This window comes from Trachurus japonicus, chromosome 10 (genome assembly GCF_045865225.1).
Source record: "Trachurus japonicus isolate A0001 chromosome 10, Traja_1.0".
Taxonomy (NCBI): domain Eukaryota; kingdom Metazoa; phylum Chordata; class Actinopteri; order Carangiformes; family Carangidae; genus Trachurus; species Trachurus japonicus.
This window is the reverse complement of record NC_140916.1, coordinates 4,171,568-4,180,125: the sequence shown is the minus strand read 5'-3', so window position 1 is coordinate 4,180,125 and position 8,558 is coordinate 4,171,568.

Here is an 8,558-nt window from a genome sequence, read left to right as displayed (position 1 = left end):
GAGTGTGTGTGTCTGTCTCTGTGTGTGTGTGTGTGTGTGTGAGGAGGCGGAGATAACTGTCTGAATAAAAATGATAAACTCTGCAGCTCCTCAGCTCGACGCTCCGCTCCCCTGCTGGTCATTACACACACACACACACACACGTTACACTGTAATGACCCCTGGCTCCTCCCAGCATGCACTGCTCCTGTGTTTTATGTTTATTTATGGGGGCCGGTGGTGGGGAGAGGATGACATGTTTATTGTGGCCCTCGGTTCAGGAGCCGCCGGGGGCCACAGGTGCAGAGTTTTACATGAGGGGAGATTTACAGTATGGTCACTGTCAGTCTGACTCTGCTGTTTCTGTTATTTTCTTTATTTTCTACTCGTCAACAAACATTAAAACACACACACACACACACACACACACACACAGAGTTGACCCTCCTGTGTGAAACTTTACATTTTCACAGATTCAGTAGGAACCAATGCACTGCAAAAACTCAAATCTTTCCAAGAATATTTGTCTTATTTCTTGTCAAAATGTCTCATTTCTAGTCAAAACTAATCTCTTTCCACTTAAAATAAGACTCATCACCTAAAAATTTACTTGTTTTTTAGATCATTTTCACTTGTTTCAAACAAACTTTCACTTCAAATAAGTAGAAAAATCTGCCAGTGAAAGCAAGTTCTTTGTGCTTGTAATAAGAAAGAAAAACTTGCTCCACTATCAGATTGTTCTACTTATGTCAAGTGAAAATCTGCTTGAAAGAAGTAAAAAGTGTCTAAAAATAAGCTGCTTTTTATGTGGTGAGTCTTAATTTTAAGTATAATAAGATTTGTTTTGACTAGAAATGACATTTTGACAAGAAATAAGACAAATATTCTTGGTGAGATTTAGAGTTTTTGCGGTGTAAACTGAGATTCATTCTATCATCATCCATTATTCTGCTCAATCAATCAGGTGATTTTACACTATGCATTTTTGATTGAACCATTGATATTTGGGAGTTACTAGACTATTTATTTATACTTTTTAACAGATATAAATCTGTCTTTTGCACATTTCTATGCTACATGTCTGTTAATCTGCGGTGTCTGAAGCTTTTGTATGTTGTATGTGCTGTGTTGTCCCGTCTGTGAGTATTATATGTTTTGAGGCCAAAGATGAATTTCCACAACAGTCGGGAACAATGATGCAGAACTATTCATTATGAATTTATTGTACTTTTCAATAACTATATGTTAATGTTTTTTGTTCAAATCTTCAGTGATGATTGTTCAAAAAGTGACTGAACAATGAAAAATACGATTTTATGTAACTTCATTAAATAATAAAAGTAACTGAACATTAATGAGATGTAAATAATGTATTTGCTGAAGGTTGTTTGTTCAAATAAAAACATGAAGTTCTGTTCAGATTAGTCACTACTGCTGCTAATGCTAACACCAGCTATGTAGCTTTACAAATGAATGAATAGATACTAGATACTATACTTTGATAGATAAAAACTCTATTGATCCCTTGGGGAAATCCCCTTCAGGAAATGTTGTTCCATATAATAAAAGAGAAAAGGGAAAGAATACACAAAAAACAAACATACACAACAACAAACACAATTCTAACAAAAAAAAAAAAAGTGTCAAATATCAATAACAATATGGTCCAGCAACAAAAACTAAAGTGTGCAAATAACAGATAAAAAGGTTAAACATGTGCAAAGGAAGCAGTAGTTGCATCGTTCTAAGTGACTTATTAATTAAATGACCACATAATTAAAGAATAAATAAATACATAAAATAAATTAAGAATTTACATACGCTCTGAGCATTAGTACAGTGTATTCAATGTATATATTTATCTATATTTGTATAAGGATATGTCGGTAACGCTTTACAATAAGGCACACAAAATTAGAGTAGTTACTGAGGAACTAATGAAGAACTAATGAGTAGTTACTGAGGAACTAAAGTACACAAAATTAGAGTAGTTACTCATTTTGATGTCTCACTACACAAACGAGTAACTAATGATTAAGTAATAGTTAGTTCATCATTAGTTCCTTAGTAACTACTACCACTGTTTGTTTTTCTGTGTCCATGTTTCTGTCCAGTTTGTTTTGAGCGACGGACTCGTCCTCGCTCTTCCTGCAGCAGCAGCAGCAGCAGCAGCAGCAGCAGCAGCAGCAGCAGCAGCAGCAGCAGCAGCAGCGTCAGTTCACTGTGATGAAACACACCGAGGCTGTAACACACACACACACACACTCATCAGTTCATGTAATATGGAACAGCTACAGACGAGAAGAGAAGGTGCTCATTAACCTTTGACCTCTGAGCTCCACGACATTAAAAGTGAAACAGGCAGAAAAAGGAAAAGTGAATTAACTCGTCTGCTCATGGAAATTAAATTCAGTGATAGTGTTAGGAGTGTTTAATAATGTCTGATGATCCGCACTCACAGAGACTCAGAGCTCAGACACAGTTCACCCCTTCATCTTCATCCCCCCATCCACTCCTCTTCACCAACTGAGTCAGGTCAGCTGCATCTATCTATCTATCTATCTATCTATCTATCTATCTATCTATCTATCTATCTATCTATCTATCTATCTATCTATCTATCTATCTATCTATCTATCTATCTATCTATCTGTCTATCTGTCCATCTCCCTCTTTCTTTCTTTCTTTCTTTCTTTCTTTCTTTCTTTCTTTCTTTCTTTCTTTCTTTCTTTCTTTCTTTCTTTCTTTCTTTCTTCCCCCTCTATGTCTGTCTTTTTCTATCTATCTATCTATCTATCTATCTATCTATCTATCTATCTATCTATCTATCTATCTATCTATCTATCTATCTATCTATCTATCTATCTATCTATCTATCTATCTATCTATCTATCTATCTATCTATCTATCTATCCCCCTCTTTCTTTTTTCTTTCTTTCTTTCTTTCTTTCTTACTTTCTTTCTTTCTTTTTTTCTACCTACCCCAAAGACTTTATACTGTATCTGTCATATTTACTTACACTTGTTTTTGCTCATTCAGGTGTATTTATTGTTATTGTGAAGTGTTGGTTGTGTTTGTACACAAACAGAGCTGTTTATTATTTACAAGTTTATTCATCTTCAACAGTGACATGTTATAATACACACTATGAAGCAGTAGTTAATTATTATTAAACACTTGGTTTGTAATTCATTAACCATTCTTTCTACAATGACATTAATTAGTCTGTAATTTATAAACACAAGTATAAATGTTAAACTCTGGATTAATAAATTGACGTGTTTAATTGTATTTTCATACTTAATCAATAATGATTCATCATTGATAAATCAGTATTATATCAGTTATTGGGGAGACGTCAGTGGATCATCAGATCATCTGAGTCAGCACTGATGCATTCTGGGTAAAACAGGCGGAGCCAGAACATGTCATGTGAACTCGTTTACACCAGAACCGAGCTGAGACTGATGATGTCATGTGTCAGTCCTGTCAATCACTTCACCTGTCACTGAGGAGGCGGAGCCAGGTGTGTGTGTGTGTGTGTGTCTGTGTGACAGTGTGTGTGTGACAGTGTGTGTGTGTTGTGTTATGATGGGATGGGGTTGGGGGGGGGAGACCTCCAGCTGGCGCGGCGCTCCCTGCAGACGGGGCCTCCACAGACCTGCTCCTTGTTCAGTGGGAAACAAATGGCAAATGAAAAGACATTAAGTTGCACATGTTACACACAGGTGTCAGAGTAATAACACGTATCAGAGAAGAAGAAGATGAGGGGGGGGTGTTTACTGGTGGATAATACAGCTGGTTCTCAGTGGGGGAGGGAGGGAAGGTGGGGTCTGTGAGCTGCTGTCAGTTCCCACTCGTCCTGAAGAGAAGGATGTTTGATTGGAGACGAAGTTTCTGCTGGAGATGGTGGAGACGGTGGAGACGGTGGAGATGAGCTGCTGCTGCTGCTGAGGCTGGTTCACCTGAGTCAGCAGAGCTCTGAGTCACATCATCTTCAGGTTTACGTCACATTTGACAAACATTATAAGAAACAAGTTAAGAAACTAGTAAATAAAACTTTTGTTGTTGTTCTGCCTGCGTCACGTCACATTTACGTTGTCTACATCACATCTGCATCATGTCTACATCGTCTGCTTCACGTCTGCGTTGTCTACGTCATATCTATGTCACGTTACGTCTACATCCTCTGCATCACGTCTGCGTCGTCTGCGTCATATCTATGTCACGTTACATCTACATCGTCTGTGTCTTGTCTGCGTTGTCCACGTCATATCTATGTCACGTTATGTCTACATCCTCTGCGTCACGTCTGCGTCGTCTGCGTCATATCTATGTCACGTTCAGTGATGGGCAAATTACTTTGAAAAAGTAACTAATTACAATTACAAATTACTTCTTAAAAAGTAATTGAGTTAGTAACTCAATTACTCTATTAGAAAAGTAACTAATTACTAGGAAAAGTAATTTTTGCGTTACTAAAACAAAGTAATATGTCAAAGAATTTGGCTTTTTAGAAGCATGTTTCACACGCCAGTTTCATAGAGTAGAACAGCATAGAGAGATAATTAACCTTAAACAAATATCCTTTGCCATGGGGGGGGGATATGAACTTCAATAATTCAATTTATTGCTCATCAACATAATATTTATTGAAACTGACACATCAGCAACTGGCATATAAATAGGGCTGAGGGAACATAGGCACGCTCCCTTTCAGACCTGATATCAAATGTAGCTACAGTAGAAATGTCTACTAAATCGTAATTAATTGCTAAACGCCGACTTTCCCACTTTATCCTCCTCTTCTGTACTCGCCATTTTCTTCTCTGTCTATCACTTTGGTTTTACCGGTCGAAAGTTGTGTGTGTGCGCCGCACAGAAGCTACGTCGGTTTGTGTGTAAAATAAACTCCTACAAGGATTCGTCAATGATGTCACGCAGCTATACATCGTCAAGTCAGTTACTTCCTTGTTCCATATCCGCAAAACATGACCTGTCTTATCCTTGGTATTTATCGAAACCGTGTCGTACTAGTGTGCTCTCTACTCTGCAGCCCGCTTATGAAGTGAGGAGGAGGAAAGGAAGAAAAGAAAAAACAATAGCCTAGAACTCATGCTGGCTGCAGGCTTTTTTTTTTTTTTACCATGATCGCGCTGGGGCCCCGATTTTAGTAACGACAACACAAGTCATGTTAGTAACGGAAACGGCGTTAGTAACGCTGTATAAAGTAATTAATTAGATTACAAATTACAGAGGAATGTAACGGCGTTACGTAATCGCGTTTATTCTAACGGCGTTAGTCTCAACACTGGTCACGTTACATCTACATCGTCTGTGTCTTGTCTGCGTTGTCCACGTCATATCTATGTCACGTTATGTCTACATCCTCTGCGTCACGTCTGCGTCGTCTGCGTCATATCTATGTCACGTTACATCTACATCGTCTGCGTCACTTTTGCGTCATATCTATGTCACGTTATGTCTACATTGTCTGCGTCATATCTATGTCACGTTATGTCTACATTGTCTGCGTCGTCTGCATCACGTCTGCGTCACGTCTGCGTCACGTCTGCGTCATGTCTATGTCACGTTACGTCTGCGTCATGTCTGCGTCGTCTTCGTCATATCTATGTCACGTTATGTCTACATCGTCTGCGTCACGTCTGCGTCGTCTGCGTCATGTCTATGTCACGTTACGTCTGCGTCACGTCTACATCGTCTGCGTCACTTTTGCATCATATCTATGTCACGTTATGTCTACATCGTCTGCGTCACGTCTGCGTCATATCTATGTCACGTTATGTCTACATCATCTGGGTCACGTCTGCGTCGTCTGCGTCATATCTATGTCACGTTACGTCTACATCGTCTGCGTCACGTCTGCGTCATATCTATGTCACATTACGTCTACATCATCTGCGTCACTTTTGCATCATATCTATGTCACGTTACGTCTACATCGTCTGCGTCACGTCTGTGTCATATCTATGTCACGTTACATCTACATCATCTGCGTCACTTTTGCATCATATCTATGTCACGTTATGTCTACATTGTCTGCGTCACGTCTGCGTCATATCTATGTCACGTTATGTCTACATTGTCTGCGTCGTCTGCGTCATATCTATGTCACGTTACGTCTGCGTCATGCGTCTGCGTCATATCTATGTCACGTTATGTCTACATCGTCTGCGTCATATCTATGTCACGTTATGTCTCCGTCACGTCTGCGTCATATCTATGTCACGTTACGTCTGCGTCACATCTGCGTCGTCTGCGTCATATCTATGTCACGTTATGTCTACATCGTCTGCGTCATATCTATGTCACGTTATGTCTACATCGTCTGCGTCACGTCTACGTCATATTTGCATCACGTCTTTGTCGTCTGCGTCATGCCTGCGTCCCCTCGGCGGTCTATGTCTTCTGTCTCAGACGAGCCTTTTTTGTGAAACCTTCAGGATTCAGGAGTAAATAGTTGAAAATCAAACTTGTGTTTTTCTCCTTTGGTTGAAAAGTGAAACTTTATTTATTGAGCAGCTTCTGAAAACTTTAGAAACCAGAGTTTAAAAAAAACAACAACAACATAAAAACAAAGAGAAGAACAGAGGTGGAAACATCTTCACTTCTCCGAGTCAGTGTTTTTGAGCTTCAGGTCCAGTTCCATCTTTAGTTTCTTTATTTGACTTCATTTCTTTTATCATTTCTTTCTGTACGTTTGTTTCATATTATGTTTTTTTCTTTTATGAAAGTCACAGATTTGATTGAATTTGAATCTGAGTTTCTTGGTGGTGTGTGTGTTTGTTTGTTTTTTCATCTCCTCAGCTCATATGGAGACACAGTCAGATAAACACTGAATAAATAATGGAGCTGATGTGTTGCTGCTAAAACACGTAGAAATGTAGATGGAGGTCTGAACGTGTCACTGAGGACGAAGCCGAGCCGGTGAAAAGAAACAAGTAGGAGCTTCCCCGAGGGCCGGACCGGCCTCAGGTCATACACACACACATAGCGCTGCCTGTGAGCCTCGATCCAGGGATAACACACCCACTCTTGTTCCCTCAGTGAAGAACAAACCTCCAACATCGTCTAAAACACACACACATGCACACACGCACACACACGCCTCCTCTGTGTGTGTGTTCTTATTCAGATCACTCCTCTTCTCTGGTGTTTTCTCTGCCTCTCTCTGACCTGGAACCAGCTCCGGGGCTCGGACTAATTGTTGGCCGAATAATAAGTTTAAAGGATTTCAAGATGCTCGTCGTCCACAGACTCATAATTGTGTCGTTGTTGTCGGTCGGTCCCTCGTGGCCCACGCCCACACCCATCACAGGAAACACACGGCTTTTATTTTCCTCTCAGTCCATCCATCAACCCTGAGAAAACCCCGTCATCCATCTCTCTCTCTCTCTGTGTGTTTCACCTTCAGGACTCGACCTCGGCCGAAGCTCCGGGAGCTGACTGACACTCTCCTGAACTTCAACTCCCAGCATGCACCGCTGCTTCCTGCCATCTGCTGTCGTTTAACCAAACTCCTCCGTTTAACCTGAAACACAAACGGCCTCTCGTCCTCTCGACCTTTTTATTTAACGGCTGATTCCTGTTTGAGCTCATCATCATCATCATCATCATCATCATGACTCACACTGTTGCTCTGGGCGACGTCCTCCTCCTCCTCCTCCTCCTCCATCATCATCATCATCATCATCATCATCATGAACACACACTGTGGTCGACTTCATTCAGTCCCACACACAACATCCTGTTGCCTCACTGTCTCATTGTCACTATATGTGCGTATGTGTATTTATGTGTTATATATTATACATTAATATATGTTATATATAAATGTATATATTACTATTTTATAACTTATTATAGTATATATTGAATTAACATAGGGAGAAGCTGTGGGATTTAAAAAGCTTTGGCTCCTTTCGAACATAAATATGTGTATACAAGTTTTGTTGTTGTATTTTGCGTTGTTTTTTATGTTTATTGCTGTTTATTTGTTTTTATTTTGTTCTTCTTTTATTCTGTGGTCAGATAAACTTTCATTCATTCATTAATTCATTCATGTTCACCACACAACCTAATGTGGATCCATCCGCCACTGAAAATAGTCCCAGACAGACGATCTGTTCCCTCCTCAAACATCTGTCGTCCTCATGGTGCCGTTTAGACAAACTAACTATAATTATCAGATTTTATTATTTTTCCTTCTAGGATCTGTAAGAAAGTTAAAAAAAAAAAAAAAAAGTCAAATAAATATACAAACTGCTGTTTTTTCACTCTGCATTTTGTCTTCATTGTAAATATGTGACTGTACTCGTTCAATTGTCTTTATTTATGTTTTCTACTATGTATGGTTGTTTATTATCAGTGTTACATTAACAATAATAAAAGTGAATTCATCGTTTTAAAGATAAAAAAAAAGTTTAAGGTCAAGACTGAATCAGCTGAAAGCTCTAGAACGCCTGAGTAAGAGGACGCTGAGTTCAGACTGATCCGTTTGGAGAGGATGAAGAACAAGATCAAAAGCTCCAGAGTGGAGGTTTGTCTCTGTCACAGA